General features: G+C 38.8%; 1 long non-coding RNA gene across 1 annotated transcript; it reads left to right on the top strand.

Annotated features, from left to right (window-relative positions):
• The first annotated feature begins 13,344 nt into the window (after window positions 1-13,344).
• On the top strand, window positions 13,345-14,001 carry LOC133858714 (uncharacterized). The gene is made up of 2 exons (XR_009898554.1): window positions 13,345-13,496; window positions 13,574-14,001. It is a non-coding gene; the product is annotated as an uncharacterized LOC133858714 (long non-coding RNA).
• The last annotated feature ends 9,271 nt before the right edge of the window (window positions 14,002-23,272 follow it).

Below are 23,272 nucleotides of genomic sequence, written 5' to 3'. Positions count from 1 at the left end.
GTCAAATTGACCAACTCGCTAGTTGAACATAGAATCCATAAATTTTGGCATTCTTTCTAGGTTGCAGTACCAAGTGATAAAAAGCATTCAAAACTGAATAAATATGGATAAATAAAAAGACCCACTACTTTTATGCTATAAATTTGTTCTTGAACTTGTTCCTATAAAAACAGTTAGTGACCAAATCATTGCGGAAATAGACGGTCATTAAAGAACGAAGTAAAAAAAAAAAGTACTGCAGCTTAGGGGGAACGCATCAGATTAGGGTGGCTAGGCCCTAGTAAAATAAGGTTTGACTTTTGATTGATCTAACATTGATTTTCTCTCTTATTTAGAAAATCCCGTTGCCTTAAGTCATATCAGTAAACTTCATACCTTATTGAGAAAGCTTTCACACGCACACGCATTGCATGAGTTATGTTTACTATTGAAAAATTTCTAGCTGCAGGGAAATTTTTGTGCTTATTGACTCTTAACTCTCAATTATATCTTAGTATATTTTTGAAATGCTATTTGACTGTTTTATCAGTTATTTATACATGCGTGTTCTGAAGCTAACTTTAGGGAAAAAAAATTCCTGCATAATTCCCTATGTTTTTCAGCTTCTAGTGTGAAGCGTCCGGACGGACATGTTCTTGCATCCGGACGTGCTCGGCTCTATCGATCTCTTATCTAACAACATGCCATCCGAACGAGTATGTACCATGTCCGGACGCTAGCTTTTTGCTTTCTCTGCCAAACACACACACTAATTTTTGCCTGTTCTATCATGTTGTGTTATGTGTGTTTTCTCTTAGACTGATCCCAAGATTTTGGCATTTTCTGCACATCTTTTCTCATTCCCAAGTATTTCCTTTGACTTTCCTTATTCTCTTAAGCTTTGTTTCTTTTTAGAATACTGGAATCTTTAATTGATTATGATTTGAGAGATTGTGCATGAATATCTTTTTCTGTCTTTATGCTGGATGGATATTACAAATCTGTGCCTTTTGGATTGCTATATCTACCTTTTTATTTCTTTATGCATCCAATTGATAGCCATCATAATACCACATTCTGTTTGAAACTAACAGGATCTAATATTTATTTTCAATTGGTTTCATTGTGGTGTTATTTTTGGATAGATTTCTGTTTAAATATTTTTAGGAATATGTTGTCCAACGGCTTCCATCATAGTGTCAGACAGAGGGTTCTTTGGAAAACAAACCGGTGTTGAAATCATATGTTCCGAGATCTCAAATTTTAGATGAGCTCATTCCCCCTGCTCATACAAAGTCCTCCGTAACCATTTCCTCTAGATCTGCACCAGCTAGAGATTCAGTGGTGAATCTTCTTTATCATCTTGCAGACCACTTGTCTAGAGGATTTCTTTCTGCGGAAGATCAGTTTCGGGCTAGAAGACTCAAGTGACTGAAAATTTTCAATCTATGGTTTCCCAGCTTCAGGAGCAAGAAGTTGAAATGGCTCAAATTCAGGAAATGTGATAGGTTTTGGTTTTCTCTTTTGTTGATTTGAGCTTTTGATGAGACACTTTACTATTATTCTTGTTGTTTTGAATTTTAGTAATTGTGGTTTTCTCTTATACTCTGTTTACCCATTGTCTTTTTGAGACAAAAATGGGGAGTATTTTTTGTTTTGGACCGGGAATGTATTTCCAAACCAGTAAGTATTTTTTTTTATCCCAGAATGGCTAAAGGAGGAGTTTGTTAGTATTTTATATTGGTAACATTTTGGTTGACAAAAACACTTTATGTAATGGTTACTTTTAAACAGGATTATTGGTTCTATTCAAAGTCTTCAAGTAATATGGACAGTGCCTCATTTCATGCCATGTGTATGGTCACAAGTTTCTAAGAAGATGTCCATGAAGATTCCATGCAATTTCAAAATTAGAACAGCCGGTTCATGAGCAACCGTCTAGATGAGCCTTTGAAGGCATTCGGACGCCCCGCAGCGTCTAGACGCTTCAGCGTTGAAGACGTTTGAACGTTAGAGCAACACCGTTCGGACGCCCTCCAATATTTTGATCATAACTTTCTGCTCAAATATCGGATTGGGATGAAATTGGTGTCATTGGAAAGCTAACAAAAAATTATACAACTTGATTATCTAGACGGCCAATAGAAACGTCCGGACATGCGCCCAGAGTCCGAATCTTTGTTGGTGTAGGACTCTTTATTTGAGTTGAAATAGGATTTGTAAAGCCTATATAATGAGGGCTCTAGGCATGCATTATGTATAGAATTCGATATTGAATTCTCTTAGCTTTGAGAGGGTGTTTAGGGAGAATTGAAGATCCACTAGCTCTCAAGTCGTTGCCGACGTGTGCTCCTTGTTCGTGTGAAGTCTATCTTAGGGGTCGGCCCTAAGGTAAAGGATTCTATCAAAGACCCCTTCAAGTAGAAGACTTGGTTGGGAAGCGTTCACGATGGGCTTCGTGTTATAGTTAAAAGTATGACTACTGCAATGGGTTTTGTGATTACGAGTGCTTTGTAACTTGCTTTGTCTTTGGATAGTGGATTTCCTGGGTTTGGCTGCCCTGAAGTGGTTTTTTTCTTCAGAGTTTCCACTTTGTCAACAAATATCTTGTCTTCTTTAAATTCTGCATTTAAGATATTTTGTTGCACACAAACATACACTTGGCTAATTTATAAGTCATTATTTATTTTCAGTCTTGAAATGAAGTGGGTGACTTGTTGGATAAATGACATTGGCATGATAAATAAATAAATAATTTAATTTTTCACTGAGTAATTGGACCTCTTGCCTCATTAACCATTGAGAGTTCACATTAAAAGGTTTGAAATTTGGATTGATTGATGATATGGATGAGTTTAGCTTCGTAATCTTTTTTAAAGCCATATGGTTTTAGAGTCATTGTCCCAACACTCGATACATAGGTCAATTAGAAAGCTTAAGGGAGCTAAGCATTACACAGCTTAAAAAGAAAAAAAAAATATTTATATTACTAATATCATCATGCCTTGTTTTTTTCATCTAATTGGGATCCCGGTGAATTTTGAGGTGTTGACTCATGCACATTGGAATTAATTTGAAGCCTCATAATTGAGTGTTAATTCACTTCACACCAATTTAAACTTGTGATGCCTCAACCACCCATTGGTAAATGTTTAGACTTTGAATTTTTTAAAAGTTTTGAAGATGGAGTTTATCTTGTTAAGCTCGCTAATGAATGAGTATTATTGTTTTTGTGATAATATGATTGTCATAATGTTTGTGGGTAGCATTTCTGAAAAACCCTCACAAGACTTCACTCTTCCACTAAGGAGGCCTAGAGGTTTAAAAGGCTTGTTGCATATGCTAAATGCAATAGTGTTTCCCACAAAAGAGGAAGTAGTGTAGTTTTGCATTTTGTCTCATTTTATTTTTAAGTTTTGTATTGCTAAGAGACTAGCAATATGTAAGTTTGGGGGTGTGATAAGCGTTGAATATTGCACATTCAAGCCCCTTAACTCACATATGTTAATCCCTTAGTTTCTTTGTAATATAATGTTTTGTGTTGTTTTCGGTGTCTTAAGCATTCTTAGGTGTCTAAGGAAAAATACCAACAAAAAAAAAGAGAGAGAAAAAGAAAAGAAAAAAGAAAAAAGAAAATACATCACTTTTAAGCTTCAAAAGCAAATTCAGCATTCTGCAGGGCAAATGGGCTCAAGCGCATTTGTTCTCGAACGCATTTGAAAAGGACTTGAGAGCATTCATGCGGCAGAACTGATAGCAAGGCAGAAACCAGAAAAGGAGATAAGTTTTCCTTCTCCTACTTTGACTAGATGAGTTATACTTCTCCCTTAATTACATGTATGCTATTTAAAAGATTTGATAGCTCATACCTAGGGAAGACAGATCGTACTGCATCTTAGTGGTTAGGTGGACGATCCGTGACAACTAAAGATAGGTTATTTTTATTTCTTAATTAAAAAAAAAAATCTTTACGACATTGTTGGGTGCTTGACAAACACACATGACTCATATCATTCATGTATGAGAAATTCTCATGTTAAATGCAATTTACCATTATTATAAGGTTAGCATTGAAATCAATCCTCTATATCTTTTCCAACTTATCTTAATTTTACTTTTACATTCTTATTTAGTTTCAATTGAAAATAAAAAATCAATAATCTTTTCTGTATTATATTAGAGTTAATCTTAGTAACTTAACAATCAAACCCATAGTCCTTGAAATTCGACACCCTCACATAGACCTATCCTACAAATATTTGTTCTGTTACGAGTGGTAATATTATTATTATTAGATTCAAAACCACATCATGATACATATATGATTTGCCAACCTAAATTGTACTAGGGTTAAAGTACAAGTATGTTTACTCTACCCTATAGCGGGGTATCAGTATGTTATGGATCACCTTTAATAGGGACTCGGTATGTTTTGTACGAGGGTTAAGGTACAAGTATGTTTACACTACCCTGTGGTATGAGTACCGGTATGTTATAATAACCTCCATGTATGAGGATTTATATACGGGTACACTATTATAATGAGACAATGTTAAAATAAATGTGTTAGTTTTTGATATTGGCTACATTCATGTTCGACATTCAAATTATTCAAAATTCAATTTATTTCTTCAGTGTTCGAACAGCCAGAAGCAGTGTCCGGACACGATCTACAAAGAGTTTCCTGTTCTTCAAGATGTCCAGATAACCAGCAGACGTAACTTCCAGAGAGCCTCTTGTTTTGCATACTGTTTGGATAATCAGCAGACACAACTTCTCGAGAAATAAATCCTAAACAGAGTGTACCTGCTCTGATACCAAATGAAAAATGGAATTGACTTCTAAAAATAAATAACAAATGTGTGCAATAGTGTGCAACAAAATATCACAATGCGGAATTAAAAGAGACAGATATTTTGTTGACGAAGTGGAAACTCAATTAAGAGAAAAACCACTCTGGGGCAGCCAAACCCAGGATATCCACCATTCAGAAGACAAAGCTAGATACAAAGTAGTAACACTCACATACCCCTGATGCAATGGTCGTACCTTGCTCTCTAACGTGTAACCTAACACAATCGCTTCCCAACCAGGTCTCCTACCTGAATGGGTCTTCAATGGAATACTTTACCTTAGGGCCAACCCCTAAGATAAACTTCAGTTGTAACGCAGCAACAGCACACTTGTAATGGCTTGAGAGAGAACAAATCAGATCCAATAATCTCATAAAATACTCTCTAAGCTCTAGTGGAATTCAATACCGAATTCTTGCAGTTCTCAATGCCTAGGGGCCTCTATTTATAGGCTGAGGTTCAAATGGGCGATTGCTGTGAAATATACGGGTGTCGTCCAGACGGTGGACATGGACCGTCCGGACTGACAACTGTGCGACCATAATTTTTGAGATTTTCGCTGGAAATCTTTCTTGTTTAAGAGCCACATCAGGACGGTGAGGCACTGTCGTCCGGAGGGTCGCACGTCCGCTACAAGTAACTTCCATATAAGGCTTCGCGCGTCCAGACGGTTAAACTTTAACGAGCAATTTCCATATCTGATAAGCGCGCGTCCTGACCATGAGAGGCAGGCATCCAGACGGTTGAAGTTGAATCCACAATTTCCATATCTGTTGAAATTGGAAAGAAAATCTGAAGCTGATCGATCACTGGACGTCGTCCGGACAGGCTGCTGAGTCGTCCAGACGGATGCAAGCTGGAACAGAAGCTTCTCGATACATTGAAGGGTCCGGACGGAAATCCATGTCGTCCGGACGGATGATGCTTGGTTTGTCGACGTTCGGAAGGTGTGGCACGTTGTCCGGACGGATGGAATAGTGGACAGATGAGCGTCTAGACGGGATGACACGTAGTCCGGACAGCTAACAGGGAACCGAAATTCTTCTAACTTGCAAGCAGTGCAGAGTCTTTTGGAGGTACTCTAAATAGTGAAATCCTTGTTAAAAACATCTTTACATACAAGTGATTTTGTCCAACCACAATGAAGCCAATTACAACCTAACAGAAGTCACCGGCATTCTGCTTAACTCTGGTCTCAGCACGCTCTATCCTAATTCAGTTACTCCTCCTTCCAAGGAAGACCTTATGGAATGTTTTTAATCCCGCTTGGGAGTATGAGTGGGAGGATCATAGGAACAAGATTCCTATCAGTTATCTGTGCGCTCCAAAATGCTTGTTGGCTTGAATTGTCATGCAGAATCTCTATCCGATTTCTTGCAACAGTGATGTTCCCTTTTGTTAATATTTTGGCCTTATTCTGTGTTTGGACAAAATCACTTATGTGTAATGATGCGGTAAACAGGGATTCCACTTTCAGAGTGATGTCAGAAGATTCTGCCTGCGAGTCAGAAGAATTTCAAGTTCCCTGTCAGCCGTCCAGACGATGTGTCATCCCGTCCGGACGCCCATCTGTCTACTGTTCCATCCGTCCGGACGACGTGTCATTCTGTCCAGACATCAGACAGACAAGCATCATATGTCCGAACGACGTGGTTCTTCCGTCCGGACACTTACATTGTATCGAGAAGCTTCTGTGCCAGCTTGCTCCGTCCGAACGTTTCAGCAGCACGTCTGGACGCCTATCAGTTCTCGAACGGTTCCCTGATTCTTTCCAAGTCTTAAGAAAGGGAAGATCAATCAACCGTCCGGACGATGTGGTATCCCGTCCGGACGTGTATCACCGTAAGGTAAGAATCGCAGTTCAAAATGAACCGTTCGGACATCTGGCAGCTGTGGTCCGGACGCTGGTGCATCGTATATGGTAACTGTCGATTCGACTTCAATCGTCCGGACGTCTCCCCCTCATGGTCCGGACGCACGCGCATCAGATATGGAAATTGCGTGTTGAAGTTTAGCCGTTCAGACGCTCCTGCCCGATGGCCTGGACGCGTGAAGCCTGTTATGGAAATTACTTGCAGCAGACGTGCGTCCGTCCGGACAATCGAGCCATCCCGTCCGAACGATGTTCTTATACAGGAAAGATTTCTCCGCGAAAAATTTTGAAAAATCTTGTCGCACAGTTGTCCATCCGGATGGCCATGGTTCTTCGTCCGGACGGCCCCCAGGCATATTTTGCCTGACGCCCATTCTGACTCCCAGCCTATAAATATGGACCCTTGGGCACTTAGAGCAGCAAGAATTCGATGTGAATTCCATTAGAGCTCAGAGACGTGATATTTCCTCTGAAGCCGTTTTTCAAGTGTGTTGTGCTGTAAACCAATGTCTATCATAGAGGTCGGCTCTAAGGTAAGGAGTTCCATTGAAGACCCCTTCAGGTAGGTGAACCTGGTTGGGAAGCGTTCGTGTTGGGTTACACGTTAGAGATCAAGGTATGACCACTGCATCGGTACATGTGAGTGTTACTGTCTTGTATCTAGCTATGTCTTCTAAATAGTGGAATTCCTGGGTTTGGCTGCCCCGGAGTGGTTTTTCTCTTAACTGAGTTTCCACTTCGTCAACAAAAATCTATGTGTCATTTACTTTCCGCTGTGCTTTAATTCTTGTTGACACTTGTTGCACACACTTTAGTTTTAGAAGTCATTTCAATTTTTCAATTGGTATCAGAGCAGGTACACTCTGTTTTGGATTTATTTCCTGAGTGTGATCCTCATCTTTTGTGACTTCTATTTTTTTTTTTTACACCTTTTATCATGAATTCTTCTTTGTTATCTGGTGAGGATTCTGATATTATGCTCTTTAAGGTTTTTAATAAATTGAAGGATGCTCAACATTCTAAAATTTTTCATAAAGAGCTTAAAAAGGTGAAGCAAGAAAAAGAGTCTTTGATTGTTCAATTGTCTGAATCACATGCTTTGATTGACTCTTTGAAATCTGAGAATACCATGCTATTTGACATTATTGATTCACTTGAGGAGAAATTGGAAAAATTCTCTTGCTTTGTATTCATTCAGATATTTCCAACAAGCATGATTTAGTTGTTGATGACTTGAGTGCTTCTACTTCACATGTTGCTGATTCTGAATTAGATTCCATTATTGTTAAGCCTGTGATAGTAGACACTGCTTGTTTGGATAATTCTTGCTTGAATAATTGTGTGATGCCCAAGCCCAAGGAATCAAGAACACAAGGTAAATTTGTTCCTACTTGTCATAATTGTGGGAAAATTGGTCATATTAGGCCAAATTGTTATTTGTTGAAATCCCACAGGCCTTGGATTAAGTAGGATGCTATGAGGAAAAGTGAAGTTGATGATTCTTCCTCATCAAAATATGTCCCTCCGCATAGGAGACATATAAAAGGTAAGGGCAATGTTATTTGTAAGAATGCTAACCATAATTTTGCAGAGAATACAAAGAAGCATTCAAACAAAAGAAGCTTGCCTACCTGCCATCACTGCGGCATCACCGGTCACATCCGACCCAATTGTCCACATCTCCAAGCTCAGAAGTCGAAGGTTCAGAAGGAGCTGCCAACAAAAGCTACATCAGGCACTTTACTTCCTACGGCACTTCAGGCTCCGCAGCATCAGCAAAGGTTTGTTCCTGCCAATCAGAGTGGCAAACCAAAGAAGAACAAATCAAGGCGCTATAAGAGAAAGCTGCAGAAGCCCAATGGCAGCCATGGCTATGAAGGATTGCTTAGTCTAATGCAAGGTATGCTAAGGAGAATGGACAACATGGACAAGACCTGCAAGCCACCGCCTCAAGTCAAGCAGGTATGGGTCAAGAGTGATGAGACCATTCACCCCATGAGGGGAAACGAACGCACCTAGCAAGAAAAGGTGTTCTTGCCTAGGATTCGGTTCCTAATCCTAAGGCATCAGGTTTGATTGCTTGCACATTTACTTTTTATATTTGTCTGCTCACTATGCAATCTAGGAACCAGTTTGTTGTGCCCCCTATTCTCTTAAGAAAGCATTGCAGGTACTGTTTGGGGAAGACAGAAAAAGTAGGTCGAGCGACTGTTTTTTTCTGTATTGGCATCATCAGGTTTGATCTTGCCATGCAAATGATGTTTTCTTTCCATATTGCATTTGTTTTTAATAAAATATATATATATTGGGGAGAATTTGCAGGATATTTTTTTGGCATATCAAATAGTGCATGTATTTTCTCATGATATCTCAATTATTTGGGTATTAATTTACTTTGCTTAGATATATTTGAGAGTTTCTGACTATAATTTGCCAAGTGTTTTCCTGTATATGCAAATGTAGGATAGCTTCTTTTCTCATGCGATGAAAAATGTGCACTATCCATGACTCCCCTAAAGGTACATCTTTCCTTCTCTTACTTTTTGTTTCTAAGAATTTTTGGATAAGAGAAGATGTTTTTGATAAGATGGTCAAATTGACCACATGGTAGTTGAACCTAGAACCTAAAAACTCTGGCATTCCCTCTAGATTGTAGCACCATAAGAATTAAGCAGTTATTCATATGAATTTTGTGCTTTAAATTGTCTATTCACTGCTTTTGTGCTGAATTTGCTATATGCCTTGCCCTCTACGTGCAAGTAAAAATTTACTTTGTCCTTCATAGTACAAGTAAAATAATTCGGTGCTGCATCTCAGGGGGAGTGTATCAGATGAGGGTGGCTAGGCCCTAGTAAGTTATAAGGTTTGACTTTTGGCTAATCTGTCACAGATTTTCTCTCTTGTCTAGAAAATCTGGTTGCTCTTTGTCATTTCTGTGATAGTCATACCTTGTGGGTTAAGTCTTCACACACACGCATTGCATGAGTTGAGTTGTCTATTTGAATTTTCTATGTCCAGGAAAATGTTTGTGCTGATTGAACTCTCAACTCTTTTTTATATCTCTGCTTAGTTTTGAGATGCTCCCTGATTGTGTTATTAGTGGATTATACATGCGTGTTCTGAAACTGACTTTGGAAAAATTATTTTTCTCCAAATTTTCCTCAAGTTTCAGATTTTTAATGTGAAGTGTGTGGATGGACTTATTCTTACGTCCAAAACGAGAGTAGTCTTGCCATATGCTGACCTAGCAATTGCTCATCCGGTCAAGATCTCTATAGGTTTAAGACTTGCTTCTCTTTCTCTGCCATACACACATCTTTGCAATTTTATTGATTTATCATGGCATCTTGTGTGTTTTTCTCGTGGATTTCTCCCGAGATTTTGGCATTTTGTGCACATCTCTTCTCATCACATGATCTTCATTGTGTCTTCGGTTATTCTTTTAAGTCTTTGTGCTTTTAGAATATTAGAATATTTGTTGGGATATTTTATTGAGATAATGTGCATGAAAATCCTTCTCTGTCTGTGTGTTGGGCTGATCATGATATATTTATGCCTTATGAGTAGCTACATTGCTTATATTTCTCTTTGGCATCCATTTGACAGCCGTCTCAAATACCACATTATGTTTGGAACTAACAGGATCTAATGGTATTTTTGGAGATATTTCTGATTGGTTTTTCAGGAATACGACATCCAGCGGCTCCCAGCACAGTGATTGACAGATGCATCCTTTGGAAAACTGACTATTGTTGAAGTCGGATGTTTAATGTCCAAAGGTCTTGGGATTTGAGATGAGCTTTTTCCCCTAGCTCGTGCATAGCCTTCTGTAGCAATCCCTCAAATCTGCATCAGTCAGAGGTTTAGTGGTGAATCTCCTCAATTATCTTGCAGACCAGTTGCTTAGAGGATGTCAATCTGTGGATAACCTGGTTCAGGCTTTGCAAAATCAAAGCGACTGAAGGCTTTTCAGTCCATGGCTCCCGGCTTCTGGAGCTAGAACCCGAAGTTCTACAAATCCAGCTGTTACAGATTTCTCTCTTTTACTTGATTTCAGTGGATCAGCAGGATTTAGTACTTGGAGGATTTATGTTCCTCTCTTTTGAGCCACTTGCAGACTTTTCTCTAGTTTCCTATTGTTTTGGATTTTAGAACGTTTTTGTCTGAGGATATTATTACTCTGTTTACCCTTGTGCTTCTGAGACATTAAGGGGGAGTAATTGTTGTGTGGTTTTTCTCATTACTCTGGTTTACCCTTTGTCCCTTTGTGACAAAAAGGGGGAGTAATTGTTGTTTTGGACCGGGAATGTATTTCCAAACCGGTCAAGTGATTTTTGTCCCAGAATGGCCAAAGGGGGAGTTTGTTAGTATTTTGGCCTTATTTAGTGTTTGGACAAAATCACTTATGTGTAATGATGCGGTAAACAGGGATTCCACTTTCAGAGTGATGTCAGAAGATTCTGCCTGCAAGTTAGAAGTATTTCAAGTTCCCTGTCAGCCGTCCGGACGATGTGTCATCCCATCCGGACGCCCATCTGTCTACTGTTCCATCCGTCCAGACGACGTGTCATTCCGTCCGGACATCAGACAGACAAGCATCATCTGTCCGGACGATGTAGTTCTTCCGTCCGGACACCTACATCGTATCGAGAAGCTTCTGTACCAGGTTGCTCTGTCCAGACGTTTCAGTAGCACTTCAAGACGCCTATCAGTTCTCGAACGGTTCCCTAATTCTTTCCAAGTTTCAAGAAAGGGAAGATCAATCAACCGTCCGAACAATGTGGTATCCCGTCTGGACGCGTATCTCTGTAAGGCAAGAATCGCAGTTCAAAATGAACCGTCCGGACATCTGGCAGCTGTGGTCCGGACGCTGATGCATCGTATATGGTAACTGCCGATTCGACTTCAACCGTCCGGACGTCTGCCCCTCATGGTCCGGACGCACGCGCATCAGATATGGAAATTGCGTGTTGAAGTTTAGTCGTCCGGACGCTCCTGACCCATGGTTCGGACGCACGAAGCCTGTTATGGAAATTACTTGCAGCGGACGTGCGTCCGTCCGGACGATCGAGCCATCCCGTCCGGACGATGTTCTTATACAGGAAAGATTTCTCCGCAAAAATTTCGGAAAATCCTGTCACACAGTTGTCCGTCCGGACGGCCATGGTTCACCGTCCGGACGGCGCCCAGGCATATTTTGCCTAACGCCCATTCTGACCCCCAACTATAAATAGGGGCCCCTAGGCACTTAGAGCTGCAAGAATTCGGTGTGAATTCCATTAGAGCTCAGAGACGTGATATTTCCTCTGAAGCCGTTTTTCAAGTGTGCTGTGCTGTAAACCGAAGTCTATCTTAGAGGTCGGCTCTAAGGTAAGGAGTTCTATTGAAGACCCCTTCAGGTAGGTGAACCTGGTTGGGAAGCGTTCGTGTTGGGTTATACGTTAGAGATCAAGGTACGACCACTGCATCGGTACATGTGAGTGTTACTGTCTTGTATCTAGCTATGTCTTCTGAATAGTGGAATTCCTGGGTTTGGCTACCCCGGAGTGGTTTTTCTCTTAACTGAGTTTTCACTTCGTCAACAAAAATCTATGTCATTTACTTTCCGCTGTGCTTTAATTCTTGTTGACACTTGTTGCACACACTTTACTTTTAGAAGTCATTTCAATTTTTCACCTTTGATCGGGCTTGACTGATTTATGCTATTATCAACAAGGTCCCGTTTTGTCTCTACAAGCACATGGTGATGACCATGATCGAGCTACAGGCAAAAAACAACATTGCTTTGCCTTTTGGAGGAATGATTACAAAGATCCTCAAGAAGAAATTGCCCTCCATTCCTCCCTCTAAGCCTGTTGAAATGCCTAGAGGCTATTTTAGGAAGGCCACAGTGATGAAGTCTACTGCCCAGCTTCAACGGTTTCAGATAGCTAATGATCTTGTTTGTAATGTCCAAGAAAATATTTAATGGGTCTATTAGGTTTAAATAAAAATAAGTTATTTGGTGTTGTACAATAAAACAAAATTATCCTATGGACTTGTAAATGGTAAACATGAAAAAAAAAATACGAATATAGAAAATAGAAAATGGAAAGCTAAAAGAGTTATAAAAGAAATAAGGATAAATGAAATAAGAAGATGTAATAAAGTAGAAATGAGAATCAGATATAATATAAGAGAATTAAACAAAATATATCTAAAGGCAAATGATGGTCTGTCGGCCATAATAAAGAAGAAAGGAAGAGTATAGAATAACCAAGCTAAAAACAAAAAGTAATGAAAGTTAGAACTAAAAGACCAAAAAAAAAAAAAAAAAAAAAGTGAAAGGCAAATGAAATAGGAATGCACATTTGTGTGTGTCTTAAAGAAAAAGAGGAGCAAATCCGGTCAATGAAAGAAAGAATCAGGTAAAGAAATGTCAAAGAAAGAAATAAAAAAGTAAAAAAAATAAAAGTATAAAAATGAAATGTGGGGCGACCTGCGCCCTACAAAAATGAAGAGCCAGGCGGCCCTTCACAAAATGAAGGGTCACATGACCCTTCACCTCAATAAGGCTGGTCACCTTATTTAGTTAAAAAGGAAAATATATATATATATATATATATATATATATATATATATATAAAAGAGAGGAGGCAGTACGCCTCTTTGAGGAAAAAAGGGTGCTTGGTTTCATTTCTCATTTTCTATGAAAAATCGTGATCCACGAAAATTCAACGGTCTGATCTTCAATCCGTCTTCAGAAACGTAATCCTTGCACTCGGATCTACATTTTCACCGATCGTTTTGAGGTAAAACACTAAACTCGTGTTCTTGAGATTTCGGGTTAAAATCTTAAAATGTGAGTTTAATCTAGTATTTTCTTTAGGTAATGGGTTACTTGAAACTTGCTTGAGGCTACCCAAACCATGGGTTTTGGTTTGGTGAATTTTTATGATACATTGGAAGGTGGCGTCTAGGAGACCTAAGCTTGATATCTGCGCAGCCAGACTCTGATGCTTTGACTGTAGGTTCAGTGGATCTAATGAATGACATCGTAGCATAGTACTTGGGATGTTATGACTAAAGCGACGTGACAGTTATAATGGTTGGACCATGGGTTGTCCGCCTTTTGGTAGACTTTGTTTATGGCTTGTATCGCATGTGACACTTGTATTTATGAGCTAGTCTTTTGGTATGTATTTAATAGCTATGTAGAAGCCTTAAACAGATAGACATATTAATGGCTCTTTTGTTGTGATTAACTGTTGTTTATAGATGTACCTTCTGCTATATTGATAATGTTATTATGTGTTATCTGTTGCGTAGATGTAACTTTGATTATCAGGTACATGTTATGGAATGTGTACCGTGTGTTGGCTGAACGACATGTAGTCGTGTCACTGTGATGACTCATTTTATGTTTTCAAAAAAATAAAAATAAATAAATTTGGGTCGTCACATTCTTCCTCTTGCTCCTTTGGCTTCTTCGTCTTCTGGGCCATCTAATGTTGAGGTTATGAGTCTAATGACTCAAATGAATGACACGCTTCAGTCTATGGATCAGCGGATGCGGCTCATTGAGACAGATGTTGCGCAGATCAAGTTGAACGTTTGGACCACTCTTTGCAACATTCTTCTAAAAGATCGCCGAGATGAAGTGCCCAAATTTTTATTTTTATTTTTTTTTGTAATTGTTGGTGACTGCTTTCTTTATTAGTTTCTAGACTATGTTGTTTTTATAACTTAGTTTGTGGACTGTTATTACCCTTTGTCTTTTTGTGACAAAAATGGAGAGTATTTTTAATTTCGTTGTAACCATTTTGTCCTAGAATGGATAAAAAGGGAGTTTGTTAGTTTTTTATATTGGCCACATTCATGTCACAAAAGGTTATTGATTTGGTGAAGAAATCGGCATTCAGATTATTCAAAATTCAAGTTCTTTCTTCAATGTCCGGACAGCTAGAAGCAATGTCCAGACATGATCCACAGAGAGTATCATGTTCTTCAAGATGTCCAGATAGCCAGCAGACATAATTTCCAGAGAGCCTCTTATTCTGCGTGGTGTTCGGATAGTCAACAGATACAACTTTCCAAGAGTGCCTATTCTCTAAGGTGTCTAGACACCCAATGGACACAAGTTCCTGAGAAGGTTTATTTCATGCATGTGTTCAGACAATAGGGTTACTTGTCCGAACTCACGTCACAAAAAGTTATTCTTTCTGATTTGTGTCCAGACATACATTAGCCTGTCCAGACGCCGCCACCTAAAAATTCATTCCTGATTTGTTTTAGGGTTTCTAAAGCCTATTTAAAGGGTTTCTGGGCAGTCTTTGTTTAAGGATTCTAGTATAGAATTCATTGTGCTAAGAGAATGGTTTTAGACCTTAATAGAATTATATATCTCTCTTAGAATGTTTATGTTTGTTTGTTCAATCGTCAACCATTGAAGCAAACTGGAGTTCCAGTTAAGGAAAATCAAGTAGAAGAATTCTCTAGAAGGGTATAGGAGAGAAGCAGACAAGTAGGTCGCTTGTTATAATTCAAGAGAGTGAAGACTGCAAAGGTTTTGTGAGTGCTAAACTTCTTGTAATTCGTTGTTTCTTCGTTATAGTTGATTTCTTGTGTTTGGCTGCCCCAGAATGGTTTTTTTCTTTGAATTCAAAGAGTTTCTACTTCGTAACCAAATATCTGTGTTAACTGTTTTACTGCTTTATATATTTGGTTATATGTTTGGTTGTGGTTGGTTTGGAGTCTATTATTATTTTCAGAATGATATATGAAACCTTTTTTTACTCAAATTCAAATGTACTTAGGCGTCAAGATGAAAATGTTACGAGTCATGCCTTGCTTTATCAAACACTTACTTTTCATTCTTTAGCAAACATTTGTGAAAACCTTTGTGAAAATCTCCAAAAGGCCTTGTGTTGTTAAATGTCATTTTGAGTATATTGTAAGGGCTTATTGCATGATTTACTCTCATGTGGTACTTACTCACTAAGTCGTGGACTTACACTTGTATATTTTTCACCTATGAAACTTGTGTTGCTTTATACTTGGACCACTGTTAGATGTTGGATTTGAGATGGACCTTGAAGCTAATGCAGCTATTTGGCGTAGTGATATCGATCTGGTTATGCATAAGGACTGATTGAAGGATTTTGAAGGCCGCTCATTATAATTAGTACTTTTGGATGATATTGTAGCCTTAACATTTGAGGCTTAATTGTGCATTAAGGTTTAGTTTAATCCTTTGTATCGATAATATGTATAGTGTGATAACTCTTAGTAGATGTTCTAGTTGTAATTAATGTTGATAGAATATTTTATGTTTCCACTGTGTAGTATTATCTCTTTTTTTTTTTTTTAGAATTAAAAGATCTTTCAGTCTTACTCTTTGTGGAATGGAACTGGGAGGCGAACCGTAAAGTTAATTACCAGTTAATAAATTTTTCGGGGCGTTACACGAGACCCATTGTGACATTCCCGTTCAAACAAAAATGGAACATGAATCGAACAAGACATTCTCAAAGACTTTCTACTGTACATCTCAACTTACCATTCAAATTGAAGATCTCTCGTTTGGGCGTTAGTATGAAAATCAGTCTTTCTTTAAAACTTTCTAAGTGTTTTGCCTATTAATAATGCCACTATCATATTTACTTAATTCAGTGTTTAATTACTTCTTGGGTGTTACAGAATTTTTGTGTTGGGAGGGAATGTGTGGAGGTGTAGATGTCCACATCATTTCGATGTAGTCCCAACTTTGTAAACACAATTCGGGGAAACCTTTTTTAGGGGTGGTTTCGACCACCTCTATTTTGCAAGTTGGGGGATACTTGGCCAAAATGATGTTGGCCGACTGCCATATTCTGCCCAACAATTTTTTTTCCTTTATAAGTTTTTGATGTTATTAAATTTTAAAGTAATATTAAAAACTTATTTAAGATACGTGTTGCATTTTTAAACGCGTTGACGTTGATTTTCGTTTAAAAAATAGACGGAATCTATTTGAAAGTACCAAGAGCACTCATAGCGGCTTGTGTAAAATTTTATCTAAAATAGCTAACAAAAACCCACTTTTGCTAGTTTAACGTTAACTTTTCAACACCTTCCTCCATCAATTTATTTAAACTTCTTCTCTATTTTATTAAAATAATCAATTGTAATTTTTATTCATTGTAATTAAAAACACATCTTCATCAAAAACACCAAATAAAACACATCACCGTACCAAAAATTTTTACACCCACAGAACCAAACAAGGTTTTGGTCTTCTGTAGCCTATAAATAGAGGCCCCTAGGCATGTAATTTATAAGAATTCGATAGTGAATTCCATAGTGCTTAGAGAGAATATTTTAGGAGTTGTTGTGCTGATCCGCTTACTCTCTAGCCGTTGCCAAGTGCCGTTGATGTGTTCGTGTGAAGTCTATCTTAGGGAGGAGCCCTAAGGTAAAGGATTCCATTGAAGACCCCTTCAAGTAGGTGACTTGGTTGGGAAGCATTCGTGTTAAGCTAAATGTCAGAGTTCAAGGTACGACCACTGCATAAGGGTATGTGAGTGCTACTGCTTTGTCACTAGCTTTGACTTCTGAATAGTGGATATCCTAGGTTTGGCTGCCTCGAAGTGCTTTTTCTCTTAATTGAGTTTCCACTTTGTCAACAATATATTTGTGTCTTTTAAATTCCTCAATTTAAATATTTTGTTGCACACTATCACACACTTAGTAAATTAGAAGTCAATTTTATTTTCAATTGGCATCAGAGCTTGGTACACTCTGTTAAGATTTAATTCTTGAGTGTGATCTCTTGACTTCTACTTTTCTGCTTTATTTCTATCATGTCTCAAAATCTTAATTTATGTTCCGCCCTTTGATTAGACGAACTATAGCTGTTGGAAAGCCCGCATGCGCTTCTTTTTAAAATCAATTGGCGTCTGGAAAATTGTTGAAACTGGTTGGATTAAACCAGAGGTTGCAGTAGACGAAATTACTATAGCCCAGACAAGCGCACCGCTCTCCATTGATAAAGCCCTCCATGCTTTATGTCAAGCACTTTCACCATCTGAATTCGCAAGAATTTCAAATTGTGAATCTACTAAAGACACATGGCAAATTCTAGAAACAACATATGAATGCTCGAAACTTGTTAAATCTACCAAGCTTCAAATGTTAATTTCTAAATTTGATGAAATTAAGATGCTCGAAGAAGAGACATTCGGAGAGTTTTACACCAAGATTAGTGACCTAAGAAACTCGATGGTGAGTCTTAGGAAGTCAATCTCAGATGTAAAACTCATCCGAAAGATACTAAGATCTTTGCCTGAGCGTTTCAGGATTAAGGTGACTACCATAGAAGAAAGCAAAGATTTGGAGGAGATGAAGATTGAAAAGCTGGTAGGATCTCTTCAAACATATGAATATTCCTTGCCTCCAGTCAGAAAGGCAAAAACCATTGCCCTCAAGGCATCCGAGAAAAAGACCAGAGTCTCATCTGACGAAGACTCTGACATTGATGAAGATGTTGTGGCAATGTTAGCCAAGAACTTTGAGTGATTCATGAAGAATGATAAGTTCAAGAAGAGGTTCTCTGATAGACTGAAGAAGGCTCCCCAAATAGCTGAGACGGAAGAAGCTGAGAAGAAGGATCCAAGTGGTCCAAATTGCTATGAATGCTCAGGATTCGTGTAAATTAAGTCTGAATGTGCAAATCTGAAGAAAATAAAGGGGAAGGCCTTTAATGCTACTCTCAACGATGAGTCTGAGAAAGAAGAAGAAACTCCTAAGGAAGAAAAGTTCCTAGCCTTCTTGGCCCCTTATGAAGAAAATAAGGATTCTCAATCCTACTACTCTGATCCCAGTGATGAAGAAGATATGAAGATAGCCTATGAGCTTCAATACATAGAATTCTTAAAGTTGAGGAAAAAATACAAACAGCAAGTGCAATAGCTAAAGAGCCTAAGGATTGAGAAGACCATTATGCTGATAAAGATAAATGATATAGAAGAAAGGCTTCTTGAGGCACAGCTTCAGTTGGAGAGGGTCACCGATGAGAAGCTGACCCATATGTTGTCAATCCAGAAGAGCCCAACAGATAAGACCAGACTCGGGTATGTAGCTCCTCCCTCGGACATTCCCTTTACTTCTAAGACTATCTTTGTCAAGCCCACAATCCCCGAGCCTCCACTCACAATCATGGACAAAGGGAAGGACATAATTAGTGGAGATATTCCGGTCACTCAGAAGCTCCCCACCATTAGACGACCTCCTGATGTGTGTTTTAATGAGTACTCGCAAGTGCACGAATCGTTTGCAATATAGTGTATGCAAGTGCGAGGTCGAATCCACAGGGAAATGGTCAAATATTGGTGTCTTGTTTAATCAACCTCATTTTAACCTAGTTCCAAATGTTTGAGGATTGATTCAAGAACAAAAGACTAAACAAAAGAGATGAAATGAAATATGCAAATTAAAAGGAACTAAGGCTAAGGAATCTACCAAAACAAATCCAACAACTCACACTCTTGGTTTCCACTTGAACACCCAAAGAACATTAAGCTTTGGATGTCATTCAAATGTCTTAACCACAAAATCTAGAACCATTAAATGAATCCAACTCAAAGATAAATCACAAAGAGTACCCATTTGAAATCAAATCATCCAATGTATCCATTCAATGAACAAATCACAATGGATATCATCATTAAAATCGATAAAACAATGTATCCATTGGTTGAAACACATTAAATGTCCTATATCTACTAACAACTACATTCATTGCAAAAGATAAAGCATTAAAATGAATGGAACTTGAACAACAAATATGATATATCATCAAATGTGCAAGTAGTATAACAAGAGTGTGAGTGTCATCAATGGAAAGGTTTCATCATCAACCTTAGTTGAGGTTACTAGCCTTCCATGACTAAGAACACCACAAGAAAATGAAGAACAAACATGGAAATAAAAGAAAAGTTTTACAAAGAGAAAGTGTCTAAGAACAAAAGCTACTGAAATACACTATGAAATGAACGAAATTAAACCTAGCTACTGTTCTCTGAGCTCTCCCAACAAGGAGGCATGACTATGGCTTTTATAGAAGGAAATTAGGGCTAGAAACCCAAAATGACTCCTCTAACCCCCTCTAGGGTTCCTCTCTTGCTAGAGACAACCAAGGTCACGAAACCAGCGTGTTCTGCTGCGAAAATCAGAGGGAGAACTGCTTTTTGTCATGGAGAAGCTCCTGATTGGGTGTTCTGGCGCGCTTCTACAAAAGTAAGTTCTGGGAAATTTCGATTGATCGACTTTTATTCGATCGATCGATTTCGGGAAAAATTCGATCGATCGAATTTAAGTTCGATCGATCGAGTTCTTCAGAACTTCCGAATTTTCCAAGCAATTCCACATGAATTTTGCCATTACTCACTTATTGACCTACAAAACATAAAAACACAAAAACTAACCAAAGCATCAGAAAATAACAAGGCTAAAGGTCTAACTAATGTAAATCAAGGGGTCCAAATACACAATATTTGGCACTCATCAAATACCCCCAAACTTACATTTTGCTAGTCCCTTAGCAAAAACAAAATGGAAAACAAAATCAAAGCATGAAACATAAGTCCTCTTTCAAGGGAGAAACGATTGCATTTAGCATATGCAACAAGCCTTTTAAACCCTTAGGACTCCCTAGTGGACGAGTGAAGTCTCGTGAGGGTTTGCCAGAAATGATACCCACAAACATTGAAGTACTGAATTATCAATTGAGAAAAAATCATCATTCAAACACATGGTTCACACCTCATGAGTATATTTAACAAAATGAATATCATATTATCATGTTATCAAAAATCGATCAACTCATAGATGGAAAATTGAGACAACACATGTTCAAAAGTGTAAGGTGTGAATAACATAGAGTCATGGGGTTTCGATTTTCCTCAAAGCACATATATCCAAAAATTAGCAAGACTTCCATCAAATAACCAAGGCTTATCTTACATTTATTATTATTTATTTATTATTTTTGTGTCGGCTGTGCAATGCTTGACTCCATTAAGCTTTCTAAATGACCTATGTAACGAGTGTTGGGCCAGTGACTCCCAAACCATATGGTTTTAGGGCACTAGATGTAAAAACATCCCTAAAGGCTTAATTAGTCAAGTCAAAAAGGCTACGAAGTCAAACTAGCCAAACAAACATCCAAGCTGAAATTCTCATCTTTTTACGCGAACACCCAATGCTTAATGAGGCAAGGATCTCGGTTACTCAATGAGAAGTCAAATTGGTGATATTATTCTAAGCAGATTTTATATATATATATATATATATATATATATATATATATATATATATATATATATATATATATATATATAACAATAAGCCAAGGTTTCATCAACAAGTTATCCTACAAATCTCAAGACACATAATGTTTAATTCAAATCTCATACCCCACAGAAACAATGCTAATGTGCTTGTGATAAACAATTTAAACATGTCAAGTCTCTCTAATCTAAAGATGAGTCAAAAGATCTCAGATTTTAATGATATGCAAAATTCAAGATGTTAAACAAACCAATGAGATGTAAACCATAGTAAGATGTAACCAAGCTCAACTAACAATAAGGTATATATATTAACAAGTATTAACAAAGCAAACATAAAATGAAAACAGACAGAAATGTCTACCCCACCCCCAAACTAGAATGATACATTGTCCCCAATGTGGCTAGAGATACAATACCGAAATGGTGATGCAAGTTGGGCACACTGCAAGAGAAGCGCTCCCCCAAACTTGAACAGTAGACACTGTGCTGAAAATCACAACTAAAACACAAGAAATAAAATCAAATGATTAGGAAAAATGATGAGGGTTGCCTCCCACAAGCGCTAAGTTTTCAGTCTTCAGCCAGACTTTCCATCCTGACGACAATCACTCCGAGTAACTCGGATCCTCTAAAAGGGTCGTCTCAACCTCCGAGCTCTGTAACTCCAAAAATGGCTTCAGTCGTTGCCCGTTCACCTTGAACGTGCTGCCATTTTTTGGATCCTCAATCTCAATGGCCCCATAAGAAAACACTGATCAAACTATGAAAGGGCATGTCCATCGAGATCAGAGCTTCCCTGGAAACAGATGCAGACGTGAATTGTAAAGGACTTTCTGACCGGGCTCAAAGAATCACCTCAATATGTTCTAGTCGTGAACCTTCTTCATCCGTGCTTTGTACATCCTAGCACAATCATAAGCATCGTTCCTCAGCTCTTCCAATTCATTGAGTTGGAGCTTCCTCTGTGAACCAGCCTTTGTGAGATCGAAATTCAGCTGCTTAATGGCCCAGTAGGCTCTATGCTCCAACTCTACAGGCAGATGGCATGCTTTCCAGTACACTATACGGTAAGGTGACATGCCAATCGGTGTCTTGAAAGCTGTCTAGTACGCCCATTATGTATCGGTCAATCGGAGAGACCAATCTTTCCTTGACGGGTTCACCGTCTTCTCTAAAATCCTCTTGATCTCTCTGTTTGAAACCTCCACTTGTCCACTCGTCTGAGGGTGATAGGGAGTGGCAACCTTGTGCGTGATGCAATACTTCTTCATCAGCTGCTCGAAGACCCGGTTGCAGAAATGCTTTCCACCATCACTAATAATTGCTCGAGGAGTACCAAAACGAGCAAATATAGTGTCTTTTAAAAACTTAACCACAACTCTGTGGTCATTGGTCTTGCAGGCAACCGCCTCCACCCATTTGGACACGTAGTCCACTGCAACCAGAATGTACAGATAGCCGAAGGAGAGTGGGAAAGGTCCCATGAAATCGATGCCCCACACATCAAAGATCGCGACAATAAGAATGGGGTTGAGGGGCATCATATTTCGGCGTGAAAAAAAATACTCCCTAGCGTCAGACAGCACTCGCATTAAACACAATAAGTGTGAGCGTCTTGAAAGATGGTAGGCCAGTAAAAACCGCACTGCAAAATCTTTGCAGCGGTCTTCTTTGCACTGAAGTGGCCTCCACAGGCATGATCATGACAGAAGGAGATGACACTGGATTGGTCAGGCTCGGGAATGCATCTCCTAATGATCTGATCGGGACAATACTTGAACAAGTAAGGATCATCCCAGAAAAAATTCTTCACCACAGACATGAATTTGGACTTATCTTGCCGCCCCCAATGCAAAGGCATTTGACCGGTGACAAGTTAGTTCACTATGTCAGCAAACCATGGTGAGTGAGCATGAGCAATATGCATCAACTGCTCATCGGGGAAGGTCTCAGAAATGGGGACGGCTTCTTCCCTGAAGTCCACGGTAATCCTCGAGAGATGATCAGCCACCACGTTTTCGGAACCCTTCTTGTCCCGAATCTTAATGTCGAACTCTTGTAAGAGCAAAATCCATCGGATGCAGCGAGATTTAGCATCCTTTTTGGAGAAAAGATACTTCAATGCCGCGTGATCAGTAGATGATGACTTTCGATCCTAGTAGGTAGGATCGAAACTTATCCAGAGCAAATACGACTGCCAGCAGCTCCTTCTCAGTTGTCGAATAATTTAGCTGGGCGTCGTTCAGAGTTCGACTTGC

Source organism: Alnus glutinosa, chromosome 1 (assembly GCF_958979055.1).
Source record: "Alnus glutinosa chromosome 1, dhAlnGlut1.1, whole genome shotgun sequence".
Taxonomy (NCBI): domain Eukaryota; kingdom Viridiplantae; phylum Streptophyta; class Magnoliopsida; order Fagales; family Betulaceae; genus Alnus; species Alnus glutinosa.
Note: the sequence above shows the minus strand (reverse complement) of the source record. Positions and strands in the feature narration are given on the sequence as shown.